The sequence below is a fragment of the Narcine bancroftii genome, chromosome 4, assembly GCF_036971445.1.
Source record: "Narcine bancroftii isolate sNarBan1 chromosome 4, sNarBan1.hap1, whole genome shotgun sequence".
In the NCBI taxonomy this organism is placed as follows: Eukaryota; Metazoa; Chordata; class Chondrichthyes; order Torpediniformes; family Narcinidae; genus Narcine; species Narcine bancroftii.
The window spans coordinates 81,869,494-81,884,798 of NC_091472.1; positions in this window are offsets into that span (position 1 = coordinate 81,869,494).

The window sequence follows — 15,305 nt, forward strand, 5'->3', positions numbered from 1 at the left end:
GACTCCAGGTGAGGGTTGTTGCACCAAGTGGCAACTCTCTGCCTGCCTTCCAGGTGACTCCAGATGAGGGGTGCTGCACCAGGTGACAACTCTCTGCCTGCCTTCCAGGTGACTCCAGGTGAGGGGTGCGGCACCAAGTGGCAACTCTCTGCCTGCCTTCCAGGTGACTCCAGGTGAGGGTTGTTGCACCAAGTGGCAACTCTCTGCCTGCCTTCCAGGTGACTCCAGGTGAGAGGTGCTGCACCAAGTGGCAACTCTCTGCCTGCCTTCCAGGTGACTCCAGGTGAGGGGTGCTGCACCAAGTGGCAACTCTCTGCCTGCCTTCCAAGAGACTCCAGGTGAGAGGTGCTGCACCAAGTGGCAACTCTCTGCCTGCCTTCCAAGTGACTCCAGGTGAGGGGTGCTGCACCAAGTGGCAACTCTCTGCCTGCCTTCCAAGTGACTCCAGGTGAGGGGTGCTGCACCAAGTGGCAACTCTCTGCCTGCCTTCCAGGTGACTCCAGGTGAGGGGTGTTGCACCAAGTGGCAACTCTCTGCCTGCCTTCCAAGTGACTCCAGGTGAGGGGTGCTGCACCAAGTGGCAACTCTCTGCCTGCCTTCCAAGTGACTCCAGGTGAGGGGTGCTGCACCAAGTGGCAACTCTCTGCCTGCCTTCCAGGTGACTCCAGGTGAGGGGTGTTGCACCAAGTGGCAACTCTCTGCCTGCCTTCCAAGTGACTCCAGGTGAGGGGTGCTGCACCAAGTGGCAACTCTCTGCCTGCCTTCCAGGTGACTCCAGGTGAGGGGTGTTGCACCAAGTGGCAACTCTCTGCCTGCCTTCCAAGTGACTCCAGGTGAGGGGTGCTGCACCAAGTGGCAACTCTCTGCCTGCCTTCCAAGTGACTCCAGGTGAGGGGTGTGCACCAAGTGGCAACTCTCTGCCTGCCTTCCAGGTGACTCCAGGTGAGGGGTGCGGCACCAAGTGGCAACTCTCTGCCTGCCTTCCAGGAGACTCCAGGTGAGGGGTGCGGCACCAAGTGGCATCTTTCTGCCTGCCTTCCAGGTGACTCCAGGTGAGGGGTGCTGCACCAAGTGGCAACTCTCAACCTGCCTTCCAGGTGACTCCAGGTGAGGGGTGTTGCACCAGGTGGCAACTCTCTGCCTGCCTTCCAGGTGAATCCAGGTGAGGGGTGCTGCACCAAGTGGCAACTCTCTGCCTGCCTTCCAGGTGACTCCAGGTGAGGGAAGTTGCACCAAGTGGCAACTCTCTGCCTGCCTTCCAGGTGACTCCAGGTGAGGGGTGTTGCACCAAGTGGCAACTCTCTGCCTGCCTTCCAGGTGACTCCAGGTGAGGGGTGCTGCACCAAGGGACAACTCTCTGCCTGCCTTCCAAGTGACTCCAGGTGAGGGGTGTTGCACCAAGTGGCAACTCTCTGCCTGCCTTCCAGGTGACTCCAGGTGAGGGGTGCGGCACCAAGTGGCAACTCTCTGCCTGCCTTCCAGGTGACTCCAGGTGAGGGGTGTTGCACCAAGTGGCAACTCTCTGGCTGCCTTCCAGGTGACTCCAGGTGAGGGGTGTTGCACCAAGTGGCAACTCTCTGCCTGCCTTCCAGGTGACTCCAGGTGAGGGGTGCTGCACCAAGTGGCAACTCTCTGCCTGCCTTCCAAGTGACTCCACGTGAGAGGTGCTGCACCAAGTGGCAACTCTCTGCCTGCCTTCCAGGTGACTCCAGGTGAGGGGTGTGCACCAAGTGGCAACTCTCTGCCTGCCTTCCAGGTGACTCCAGGTGAGGGGTGCGGCACCAAGTGGCAACTCTCTGCCTGCCTTCCAGGTGACTCCAGGTGAAGGGTGCGGCACCAAGTGGCAACTCTCTGCCTGCCATCCAGGTGACTCCAGGTGAGGGTTGTTGCACCAAGTGGCAACTCTCTGCCTGCCTTCCAGGTGACTCCAGGTGAGGGGTGCGGCACCAAGTGGCATCTTTCTGCCTGCCTTCCAGGTGACTCCAGGTGAGGGGTGCGGCACCAAGTGGCATCTCTCTGCCTGCCTTCCAGGTGAGGGGTGCGGCACCAAGTGGCAACTCTCTGCCTCCCTTCCAGGTGACTCCAGGTGAGGGGTGCTGCACCAAGTGGCATCTCTCTGCCTGCCTTCCAGGTGACTCCAGGTGAGGGGTGTTGCACCAAGTGGCAACTCTCTGCCTGCCTTCCAGGTGACTCCAGGTGAGGGGTGCGGCACCAAGTGGCAACTCTCTGCCTGCCTTCCAGGTGACTCCAGGTGAGGGGTGCGGCACCAAGTGGCATCTCTCTGCCTGCCTTCCAGGTGACTCCACGTGAGGGGTGTGGCACCAAGTGGCATCTCTCTGCCTGCCTTCCAGGTGAGGGGTGCGGCACCAAGTGGCAACTCTCTGCCTGCCTTCCAGGTGACTCCAGGTGAGGGGTGCTGCACCAAGTGGCAACTCTCTGCCTGCCTTCTAGGCGACTCCAGGTGAGGGGTGCGGCACCAAGTGGCAACTCTCTGCCTGCCTTCCAGGTGACTCCAGGTGAGGGGTGTTGCACCAAGTGGCAACTCTCTGCCTGCCTTCCAGGTGACTCCAGGTGAGGGGTGCTGCACCAAGTGGCAACTCTCTGCCTGCCTTCAAGGTGACTCCAGGTGAGGGGTGCGGCACCAAGTGGCAACTCTCTGCCTGCCTTCCAGGTGACTCCCGGTGAGGGGTGTTGCACCAAGTGGCAACTCTCTGCCTGCCTTCCAGGTGACTCCAGGTGAGGGGTGCTGCACCAAGTGGCAACTCTCTGCCTGCCTTCCAGGTGACTCCAGGTGAGGGGTACTGCACCAAGTGGCAACTCTCTGCCTTCCTTTCAGGTGACTCCAGGTGAGGGTTACGGCACCAAGTGGCAACTCTCTGCCTGCCTTCCAGGTGACTCCAGGTGAGGGGTGCTGCACCAAGTGCCAACTCTCTGCCTGCCTTCCAGGTGACTCCAGGTGAAGGGTGCGGCACCAAGTGGCAACTCTCTGCCTGCCTTCCAGGTGACTCCAGGTGAGGGGTGCTGCACCAGGTGGCAACTCTCTGCCTTCCTTCCAGGTGACTCCAGGTGAGGGGTGCTGCACCAAGTGGCAACTCTCTACCTTCCTTCCAGGTGACTCCAGGTGAGGGGTGTTGCACCAAGTGGCAACTCTCTGCCTGCCTTCCAGGTGACTCCAGGTGAGGGGTGCGGCACCAAGTGGCAACTCTCTGCCTGCCTTCCAGGTGACTCCAGGTGAGGGGTGCTGCACCAGGTAACAACTCTCTGCCTGCCTTCCAGGTGACTCCAGGTGAGGGGTACTGCACCAAGTGGCAACTCTCTGCCTGCCTTCCAGGTGACTCCAGGTGAGGGGTGTTGCACCAAGTGGCAACTCTCTGCCTGCCTTCCAGGTGACTCCAGGTGAGGCGTGTTGCACCAAGTGGCAACTCTCTGCCTCCCTTCCAGGTGACTCCAGGTGAGGGTTGTTGCACCAAGTGGCAACTCTCTGCCTGCCTTCCAGGTGACTCCAGGTGAGGGGTGCGGCTCCAAGTGGCATCTCTCTGCCTGCCTTCCAGGTGACTCCAGGTGAGGGGTGCGGCACCAAGTGGCATCTCTCTGCCTGCCTTCCAGGTGAGGGGTGCGGCACCAAGTGGCAACTCTCTGCCTGCCTTCCAGGTGACTCCAGGTGAGGGGTGCGGCACCAAGTGGCAACTCTCTGCCTGCCTTCCAGGTGACTCCAGGTGAGGGGTGCGGCACCAAGTGGCATCTCTCTGCCTGCCTTCCAGGTGACTCCAGGTGAGGGGTGCGGCACCAAGTGGCATCTCTCTGCCTGCCTTCCAGGTGAGGGGTGCGGCACCAAGTGGCATCTCTCTGCCTGCCTTCCAGGTGAGGGGTGCGGCACCAAGTGGCAACTCTCTGCCTGCCTTCCAGGTGACTCCAGGTGAGGGGTGCGGCACCAAGTGGCAACTCTCTGCCTGCCTTCCAGGTGACTCCAGGTGAGGGGTGCGGCACCAAGTGGCAACACTCTGCCTGCCTTCCAGGTGACTCCAGGTGAGGGGTGCTGCACCAGGTGGCAACTCTCTGCCCTCCTTCCAGGTGACTCCAGGTGAGGGGTGCTGCACCAAGTGGCAACTCTCTGCCTGCCTTCCAGGTGACTCCAGGTGAAATGTGCGGCACCAAGTGGCAACTCTCTGCCTGCCTTCCAGGTGACTCCAGGTGAGGGTTGTTGCACCAAGTGGCAACTCTCTGCCTGCCTTCCAGGTGACTCCAGGTGAGGGGTGCGGCACCAAGTGGCATCTCTCTGCCTGCCTTCCAGGTGACTCCAGGTGAGGGGTGCGGCACCAAGTGGCATCTCTCTGCCTGCCTTCCAGGTGAGGGGTGCGGCACCAAGTGGCAACTCTCTGCCTGCCTTCCAGGTGACTCCAGGTGAGGGGTGCGGCACCAAGTGGCAACTCTCTGCCTGCCTTCCAGGTGACTCCAGGTGAGGGGTGCGGCACCAAGTGGCATCTCTCTGCCTGCCTTCCAGGTGACTCCAGGTGAGGGGTGCGGCACCAAGTGGCATCTCTCTGCCTGCCTTCCAGGTGAGGGGTGCGGCACCAAGTGGCAACTCTCTGCCTCCCTTCCAGGTGACTCCAGGTGAGGGGTGCTGCACCAAGTGGCATCTCTCTGCCTGCCTTCCAGGTGACTCCAGGTGAGGGGTGTTGCACCAAGTGGCAACTCTCTGCCTGCCTTCCAGGTGAGGGGTGCGGCACCAAGTGGCAACTCTCTGCCTGCCTTCCAGGTGACTCCAGGTGAGGGGTGCGGCACCAAGTGGCATCTCTCTGCCTGCCTTCCAGGTGACTCCACGTGAGGGGTGCGGCACCAAGTGGCATCTCTCTGCCTGCCTTCAAGGTGAGGGGTGCGGCACCAAGTGGCAACTCTCTGCCTGCCTTCCAGGTGACTGCAGGTGAGGGGTGCTGCACCAAGTGGCAACTCTCTGCCTGCCTTCTAGGCGACTCCAGGTGAGGGGTGCGGCACCAAGTGGCAACTCTCTGCCTGCCTTCCAGGTGACTCCAGGTGAGGGGTGTTGCACCAAGTGGCAACTCTCTGCCTGCCTTCCAGGTGACTCCAGGTGAGGGGTGGTGCACCAAGTGGCAACTCTCTGCCTGCCTTCCAGGTGACTCCAGGTGAGGGGTGCGGCACCAAGTGGCAACTCTCTGCCTGCCTTCCAGGTGACTCCAGGTGAGGGGTGTTGCACCAAGTGGCAACTATCTGCCTGCCTTCCAGGTGACTCCAGGTGAGGGGTGCTGCCCCAAGTGGCAACTCTCTGCCTGCCTTCCAGGTGACTCCAGGTGAGGGGTACTGCACCAAGTGGCAACTCTCTGCCTTCCTTCCAGGTGACTCCAGGTGAGGGTTGCGGCACCAAGTGGCAACTCTCTGCCTGCCTTCCAGGAGACTCCAGGTGAGGGGTGCTGCACCAAGTGCCAACTCTCTGCCTGCCTTCCAGGTGACTCCAGGTGAGGGGTGCGGCACCAAGTGGCAACTCTCTGCCTGCCTTCCAGGTGACTCCAGGTGAGGGGTGCTGCACCAGGTGGCAACTCTCTGTCTTCCTTCCAGGTGACTCCAGGTGAGGGGTGCTGCACCAAGTGGCAACTCTCTGCCTTCCTTCCAGGTGACTCCAGGTGAGGGGTGCTGCACCAGGTGGCAACTCTCTTCATGCCTTCCAGGTGACTCCAGGTGAGGGGTGCGGCACCAAGTGGCAACTCTCTGCCTGCCTTCCAGGTGACTCCAGGTGAAGGTTGCGGCACCAAGTGGCAACTCTCTGCCTGCCTTCCAGGTGACTCCAGGAGAGGGTTGTTGCACCAAGTGGCAACTCTCTGCCTGCCTTCCATGTGACTCCAGGTGAGGGGTGCGGCACCAAGTGGCTTCTCTCTGCCTGCCTTCCAGGTGACTCCAGGTGAGGGGTGCGGCACCAAGTGGCATCTCTCTGCCTGCCTTCCAGGTGAGGGGTGCGGCACCAAGTGGCAACTCTCTGCCTCCCTTCCAGGTGACTCCAGGTGAGGGGTGCGGCACCAAGTGGCAACTCTCTGCCTGCCTTCCAGGTGACTCCAGGTGAGGGGTGTTGCACCAAGTGGCAACTCTCTGCCTGCCTTCCAGGTGACTCCAGGTGAGGGGTGCTGCACCAAGTGGCAACTCCCTGCCTGTCTTCCAGGTGACTCCAGGTGAGGGGTGCTGCACCAAGTGGCAACTCTCTGCCTGCCTTCCAAGTGACTCCAGGTGAGAGGTGCTGCACCAAGTGGCAACTCTCTGCCTGCCTTCCAGGTGACTCCAGGTGAGGGGTGTTGCACCAAGTGGCAACTCTCTGCCTGCCTTCCAGGTGACTCCAGGTGAGGGGTGCTGCACCAAGTGGCAACTCTCTGCCTGCCTTCCAGGTGACTCCAGGTGAAGGGTGCGGCACCAAGTGGCAACTCTCTGCCTGCCTTCCAGGTGATTCCAGGTGAGGGTTGTTGCACCAAGTGGCAACTCTCTGCCTGCCTTCCAGGTGACTCCATGTGAGGGGTGCTGCACCAAGTGGCAACTCTCTGCCTGCCTTCTAAGTGACTCCAGGTGAGGGGTGTTGCACCAAGTGGCAACTCTCTGCCTGCCTTCCAGGTGACTCCAGGTGAGGGGTGCGGCACCAAGTGGCAACTCTCTTCCTGCCTTCCATGTGACTCCAGGTTAGGGGTGCGGCACCAAGTGGCAACTCTCTGCCTGCCTTCCAGGTGACTCCAGGTGAGGGGTGTTGCACCAAGTGGCAACTCTCTGCCTGCCTTCCAGGTGACTCCAGGTGAGGGGTGTTGCACCAAGTGGCAACTCTCTGCCTGCCTTCCAGGTGACTCCAGGTGAGGGGTGTTGCACCAAGTGGCAACTCTCTGCCTGCCTTCCAGGTGACTCCAGGTGAGGGGTGCTGCACCAAGTGGCAACTCTCTGCCTGCCTTCCAGGTGACTCCAGGTGAGGGGTGCTGCACCAAGTGGCAACTCTCTGCCTGCCTTCCAGGTGACTCCAGGTGAGGGGTGTTGCACCAAGTGGCAACTCTCTGCCTGCCTTCCAGTCGACAAAAGTTAAAGAATGCTACATTTCTAAATGGAACTTTTACTGGAATTTAGAACCAACTACTGAGGCTATGGACATGGAAAGGTACAAGTGCCCAACAATGCAGACATGATGAAAAGCTGAGGGAGTTCATAGAGATAGGTAAAGTTCTGAAGGGATTTGTTTTTTTTTAAAGTATAGGATGGTGAGATTTGGAAAGGGAAATGATTTAATGTTTCAAGTTGAAGACTTCCTTGGAAAATGAGGGTGAAGTGAGCTGTGTTAATACACAGGCAACAGTTTTGGATGGTGTAATTTATAGAAGGGATTGCAGTCCTGGAGACTAGCTTGGATTATTCAAGTCAAGCCAGGTTTGTTATCATCTGAATTTACAAGTACAATCTGACAAAATAGCACTCTCCAGTCCTCGGTGCAAAACATGCAGACTTGCAACCAGACAGACAAACAATATATATGCAGGACAAGTATTTCATCAATACAAATAAATAAATGTTGTTTTGTGAATATGAGAGTCTCTGATGGTGAGTGTGAGCAGTTACTTTGGTTGTTCAGTGTTCTCACTGCCCATGGGAAGAAGCTGTTCCTCAACCTGGTGGCATTGGCTCTGCTACTCCTATATCTTTTCCCCGACAGGATCAGCTGAAAGATGCTGTGTGTGGGATGGAGGGGATCCTCCATGATTTTCTGTGACAACGATTCCAATAGATCACATCGATTTGGGGGGTGGGGGCGGAGAGAGGAGGGAGACTCCTGTCATCCTCTCTGCCACTCTTGTGGTCCTGTGGATTGACCTGCAATCCATTTCTCTGCTGCAACTGTACCACACTGTGATACAGCCAGCCAGGACACTCTTGAGAGAAGGTTGACATAATAGTGGCCTTGCCTGCTTCAGTCTTAGAAGTGCAGTCACTGTTGCACCTTCCTGACAAGTGAATAGATGTTGATTTAAGTGAACTCCAGGGAACTTGGTGCTACAGAGTTGTTGATGTGTAGTGGAGGTTGGTCGTTCCTGGTCTTCCTGAAGTCCAGGTTCATTGCCTTTGACTTGTCCATGTTGAGACTCAGGTTGTTACTCTTTCACCATTTCAAGAGATTTTCCGCCTCTTTGACTCGATAAGTGCGACTCATCATTATTGCTGATGAGGCCAACTCCTGTTATGTCATCTGCAAACTGATGGAGCAGGATCTGGTGATGCAGTCATTGGTTAGTAGGGAGAACAGGAGTGGGCTGACCACACAGCCCGAAGGTGCACCAGTGCTCAGAGTAACAGTGCTCAACGTTCTGCTACTGAACCAGACAGACTGTGGAGTTTCCTTAGTAAGTCCAGGATCTTGTTACAGGGAAGGGTGTTGAGTCACAGTGAGGACAGCTTTTCCACCAGCCTTTAAAGAATGATCATAGTAAATGCCGAGTTGAAGTCAATGAACGGCAGGCCTGGCATATGAGACATCATTCTGCAGGTGGATCATGACGGAGTGAAGTGACAAGGCTATAGCATTGTCTGTGGAACAGTTTCTTCTATGGGTGAATTGAAATGGGTCTAGTGCCTCTAAGGTGTGCTTTGGTTATTGGAAAAGGCAACTCCAAAGATATCACTGGCAGTAAGTGGGGGTTTCAACAATGAAACAGGAGCTCCGAGCTGACTAATATTACAAAAGTAGAAAAAGGAGGCCTCGATGAAGGAAAATTTCAAAGATGTGAACAATTTGGTTCAGGTTTATACAGTTTTCAAGGCTTTCATGTCTTTCAAGAATGTATTCATGTCCCCTCATTTTCTCCCCATCCCACCCCTTCACTCATTTCCCATTCACCCACTTCTCGTCAACATCATCCAAACTACAGCATCAGTTTAATCGTGAACTCTGACAAATCCCAGCTCTGCATCATCATCTGTTGATGGTAAAGAAAAAATAAATGGACTGAGCAGGTGTGCAGTAAAAGATAAGTCCAGACAAAATTTCAACCCAGAAAAATAATGCAGAGATAATGCATTTGGGGCCTTGTGAATATAAAACCAATGGAATAATATGAAGAAATGAAAAGGAATTGGAAGTCAAAAAATTCCAGATGCTAGAAATCTAATACAAAAATAAAATAGGCTGGAAGTAGGTCAGGCTGTTAATGTGGAAGGGAAAAATAATATTTCAAGTTGAAGTATAAAGGAACAGACATTTTGGAGTGCATGATCATAATTTCTGGATGTAAGATGAGTGCCAAGAAGATATACTTGTCAGTTCTGTTTACTTGCAAGGCAGAGGTTGCAAGACTAGAGTGATTATGCTTGAAGTTAACTGATTAGATCACAACTGGTGTGTATCTTTTAGCTTTGGTTACCATATTACAGGATACACAAGGGTGCAATGATGCAGTGGCTCATTAACTAACCTTGTGACACAGAGGAGTGAATAGTTCTCCAGAGATACTAGTTCAAATCCTAAATTTCAAAAGTTAGTCTAATATCAGCACAAAATTATTTGTGAATACCTCGCAGGTTCAAGGATCCACTTCAAGAGAGGAAATTTGGCTATCTTTACCCTGTTTATGTGACTCTACTTTAACGTGATTAATTCTTAAATATCATCTGAAGCAGCCAAACAATCTACTCAGTTGTATCAAACTGCTGCATTACAGTAGAAAATGGATGAAAACAGGCAGATCACCTGACATCAACCTTAACATCTGATTGGGACACAGCATCCAACTGATCCTGCAGAGTCCTTCTTGCAATCTTTGGAGGCTTTGCCTAAATTGAAAGAGCTATTTCAGACCAATCGACCAACAGCCCAACATATCCAGCCTCCATAGAATTATATCTTGCAGACCCCCGATCATGATCCTTGAGATCAGGTTTATTGTCATCTGATTCTATAGGTACAACCTGACAATACAGCGTTCCCCAGTCCTCGGTGTAAAAACATGCAAATATACAACCAGACAAACAATACATATGCAGGACAAATATTTCATATATATAAATAAATAAGTATTATTTTGTACAAATGAAAGTATCAGATGGTCAGTGAGAGCAGTTCCTTTGGTTGTTCAGCATTCTCACTGTTTGTGGGAAGAAGCTGTTCCCCAGTCTGTTGATGCTGGCTCTGATACTCCCTGTATCTCTTCCCTGATGGAAGCTGCTGAAAAAGGCTGTATGTAGCATCGAAGGGATCCTCAATGATTTTGCATGTCTTCTTCAGACAATGATCCTGATAGATCACTTTGATGGTGGGGGGGAGGGAGGGAGGAAGACTCCAGTGATCCTCTCTGCCACTCTTATGGTCCTGTGGATTGACCTCCTATCCATTTCTCTGCAGCAAATGTACCACCATGATGCAGCCGGCAAGGATGCTCTCGAAGGAGCTCGTATTAGAAGGTTGACATAATGGCGGCTGGTAGCCTTGCCTGCTGTTGCACCTCCCTGACAAATGAAGAGATGTGTGTTCACGATAGGCCACTAGTTAAGTGAACTCCAAGGAACTTTGTGCTCTGTCTCTCCTAACAGCCAGACATATCGAGAGTTTCCACATAGAATTCTTAAACATTGATTCCAGACCCTATGATGTTTCATAGCATTCAGTCAAATGTGGACAAGGAAAACACCTGTTGATTACTGCTCATCATCCTCTGGCACCTGAGGATTTGGTTTATTTTATTTGTACCACTTATTTATTTCCTTCCCCAAATGCCTACATACCTGTCCAGTTCATCCACTGAATCCCCTATCAAAGCTTTTCAGAATTTTATTTGCATCTTTACCAGTGCTCCTGAATAACTATTTCATAAATTAGAAACTTGAATAGATTTAGATTCTAAACAATTTTTGTTTTTTAAAAAAAAATATATCTAAACATTTGGTTTTTCACTTGTATCTTTTGAAATAAGCAGTATCGCTAAATGTATTTTCCTCCATTTTTTAACGACTTCGTGATTTAATTCCTTTCCTTCTCCAGCCCAAAGTCTCTTATCCAAATCCTTACTAATGATTTTACTTTATATTCACAGAATCTTCAAGCCATAGATTCCTATTTTCAATTAACAAGTTGTATCTGCTGAGCTTTTTTTTTATAAAAACTGTCATTTCATAAAATATTCATACAGGTATCTACTTTCTGACCTCTCCCAATGGTTAATAATCCAAATTACACAATTCCATAACCCTCCCCATTTGTTTTGTAGACTGCAAATGCTGGAATATGGAGCAGAAAGCAAACTGCGGGAAGAACTCAGTAGGTCAAGCAGCATCAATGGAAAGAAGAAAGGAATAACCATCTTTTTTCAGTTTGGAAACTTTCATCAAGACCGTGCAGAGGAGAAATAGCCAGTAGAATGATGACAGGGCAGGAGGGGTTGGACAAGAGCTGAAGGGGATTAGTGAATGTGAGAGGGGTGGAGATGGAGGGAATCAATTGGCAGATGCCAGACAAAGGGGGTGGGGGGGGGGGGGAGAGAGAGAGTGAGAGAGGGGCAAGAGAAAAAAGGGGGTCGGGTGCAGATGGCTTAAGGGAGGGTATGTGGAGACAAATATTATAATTGCTGGAATCTGATAATAGTGATACAATGGAAGCTTTTAGGGGAGAGGTGAAGAGCAAATTGGATAAGATAGATCTGAGGAGGGGGGAGGGAGGAAATCCTGATGGTGAAATGTGGGTGGAAGAGGTTGGAACCAGAAGGAGGAAGGGATTCCCCTTTCCCACCCAACTTCCCACCTCTTTTCAGCCATACAATCAGTCTGGAGACTGATCAGCATCCGTGGGTTTGAATCGACATTGGGCACCAGGGTAAACTGATAAAAAAGCAAAGCAATACTCTTTGGTAACTGGTCTGATCAGCCCCTTCACAGTCAGAGCTGACTATCTGAAGGTTGTGGAGGTCTGGTTTGGAGGGGCCAAACTGCAACAAAATTTGGTCTGAGCAGTTCGCAAAGTTCCACTAAAAATTTGGACTGCATCATGATTCTCCCTCCATAACGGGGAAGAACCAGGTCATCTGATGTGAGGTGCTTTTGGTATTTGGTACTGATGTACATGATGCAGGTATAGCCCATCCCCAACACCTCCACGCTGGCAGTCACCAGAGCAGGCTTCTGTCTCGTATGGCAATCCAGAAAGGAAGGGATTTGAAGGGTCATCATGTACAAATTACCAGTAAACGGGCAAGGGCATACCCAATGTGGCCTTCATCCTGATGACCACCTTTATGTATGGCTGCATCAGGCTGTGATTGGAACCAAATTGTAAGTACACTATGTGCTGTCCCAGGTGCTGTGAATGAAGGACCTGGTTTTATTGCTGCACAATGTTCCAGTCAGCTCCCCACCTACATCCACAATACCTCACATGCCTTCCATCTCTTCACTGACTGCCTTATTTTCACTATGGATGTCCAATCCCTTTACACCTCCATGCCCCTTACAGAAGATCTCAAAGCCCTTTGTTTTCTTCTTGATAAGAGACCTAACCGGTCACCCTCTACCCAATGCTCCTCCACCTGGCAGAACATCCTCACTCTTAACTTTTCCTTTGACCCATCCCACTTTCAAATCCAAGTAGCCATGGGTGCCTACATGGGTCCCAGCTATGCCTGTCTGTTTGTGGGTTTTGTGGAGCAATCCATGCTGCAAGTCTACACAGGCAAGGCCCCTCAACTTCTATATTGATGACTACATTGGAACTGCCTCATTGTCCTGTGATGAACTCATTAACTTCATTCATTTTACTGCCAACTTCCACCACAATCTTCAAATTCATCTGGTCCATTCTGGCAACACTCTCTCTTGATCTCTCTCTGTCTCCATCTTGGGAGATGAGCTTTCCACAGACATATTTTACATACCCACTAATTCCCACAACTACCTCGACTACACCGTCACACACACAGTCCCCTCCAAGGATTCTGTTCCCTTCTCACAATTTCTCTGTTTCTGCCATATTTGCTCCCAAGATGAGGTCTTCCAGTCCAAATCAACTAAAATATCCTCCTTCTTTCACAAAGATGGCTTTCCCTCCACCACCATCAATTCAACCCTTACCTGCTCATCTGCCTTGGCCCCCTCTGCCCCAGACAAAACATACAGAGGATTCCCCTTATCCTCACCTACCACCCTACTAGCCTCTGCATCCAACACATTATCCTTTGTAATTCCTGCCACCTAAAACATGATCCCACCACCAGACACATCTTCCCTTCTCTGCCTTTTGTAGGGACAGTGCCTTCCGTGACTCCCTCGTCCGCTCATCCCTTCCCACCAATTGCACTTGGCACCTTCCCCTGCAGCTGCAGAAGGTGCCACACTTGCACTCACACTTCCTTCTCACCACCATTCAGGGCCCCAAACAGTCCTTTCAAATGAAGCAACACTTGTATGCAAGGATCTCCCAGTGGCCAATCATTTCAATACCATGCCCCAATCTCATGCTGACGTGTCTGTCCATGGCCTCGTGTACCACCTGTATATTGGAAGAGCAATACTTGATTTTTCTGTTAGGGCACTCACCAATGGGATGGCATTAACATTGACTTCTCTGGTTTCTGCTCGCCTTCTCTCTTCTCCCTCACTTTCCTTTGTCTTTTTTTCCCTTTGCCTCTTTTCCTCCAGCTTTCCACCCCCTTCCCTCACCATTCAGTCAACCCCTGCCCCTTTGTTTGCTGGTGTGCCTTCCCTCCCTTATCCACCTATTACCTCCTGCCTTTGGGACTGTGCTCCTTCCTCTCCCCCACCATTTTGTCCAAATGCTTGCCATCCCATTCCCTTGCTGAATGGTCCATGGTCTTGTGCACTGCAAGACTAGGATCAACTGCAAAATGGAGGAACAACACTTCATCTTCCAACTGGGCAACCTCCAACCAGATGGCATTAATATCAACTTCTCTGGCTTTCATTGAACCGCTGGTGCACAGCCATAATTAATTTTCACATTATCATAGCCAAAGGACCTTTTGTCCTTTTGTTGGTCTGGATTCTGTGATTTCCTGGGTTTTTCGCTCATTCCTTAAAGAATAGCTCAGGCCGAACATGTCGGCAATATGTCTGTCTCCTAAAGACATTGAAAGACCACCTGAGTTCTTCCAGCATTTCCATGTGTTTTTACTACAATCACAGTGTCTGCAGTTTCTTACATTATTCCTTGATGAAGAGCTCAAGCCCAAGATGTTGGTTATGTTTCTTTGCTATATAATGTACGTTTATAATGTAAACTTCTTCTGGTTCCAACCTCTTCCACCCACATTTCACCATCAGGATTTCCTCCCTCCCCCCTCCTCAGATCTATCTTATCCAATTTGCTCTTCAATCTGAGGCGCCTGCAAGCTCACACCAAGACACAAGAGAAACTTGTCCGTGAACTACTCTTTGCAGATGATGCCGCTTTAGTTGCCCATTCAGAGCCAGCTCTTCAGCGCTTGACGTCCTGCTTTGCGGAAACTGCCAAAATGTTTGGCCTGGAAGTCAGCCTGAAGAAAACTGAGGTCCTCCATCAGCCAGCTCCCCACCATGACTACCAGCCCCCCCCACATCTCCATCGGGCACACAAAACTCAAAACGGTCAACCAGTTTACCTATCTCGGCTGCACCATTTCATCAGATGCAAGGATCGACAATGAGATAGACAACAGACTCGCCAAGGCAAATAGCGCCTTTGGAAGACTACACAAAAGAGTCTGGAAAAACAACCAACTGAAAAACCTCACAAAGATAAGCGTATACAAAGCCGTTGTCATACCCACACTCCTGTTCGGCTCCGAATCATGGGTCCTCTACCGGCACCACCTACGGCTCCTAGAATGCTTCCACCAGCGTTGTCTCCGCTCCATCCTCAACATCCATTGGAGCGCTTACACCCCTAACGTCGAAGTACTCGAGATGGCAGAGGTCGACAGCATCGAGTCCACGCTGCTGAAGATCCAGCTGCGCTGGATGGGTCACGTCTCCAGAATGGAGGACCATCGCCTTCCCAAGATTGTGTTATATGGCGAGCTCTCCACTGGCCACCGTGACAGAGGTGCACCAAAGAAAAGGTACGACTGCCTAAAGAAATCTCTTGGTGCCTGCCACATTGACCACCGCCAGTGGGCTGATAACGCCTCAAACCGTGCATCTTGGCGCCTCACAGTTTGGCGGGCAGCAACCTCCTTTGAAGAAGACCGCAGAGCCCACTTCACTGACAAAAGGCAAAGGAGGAAAAACCCAACCCCAACCAACCAATTTTCCTTTGCAACCGCTGCAATCGTGTCTGCCTGTCCCGCATCGGACTTGTCAGCCAC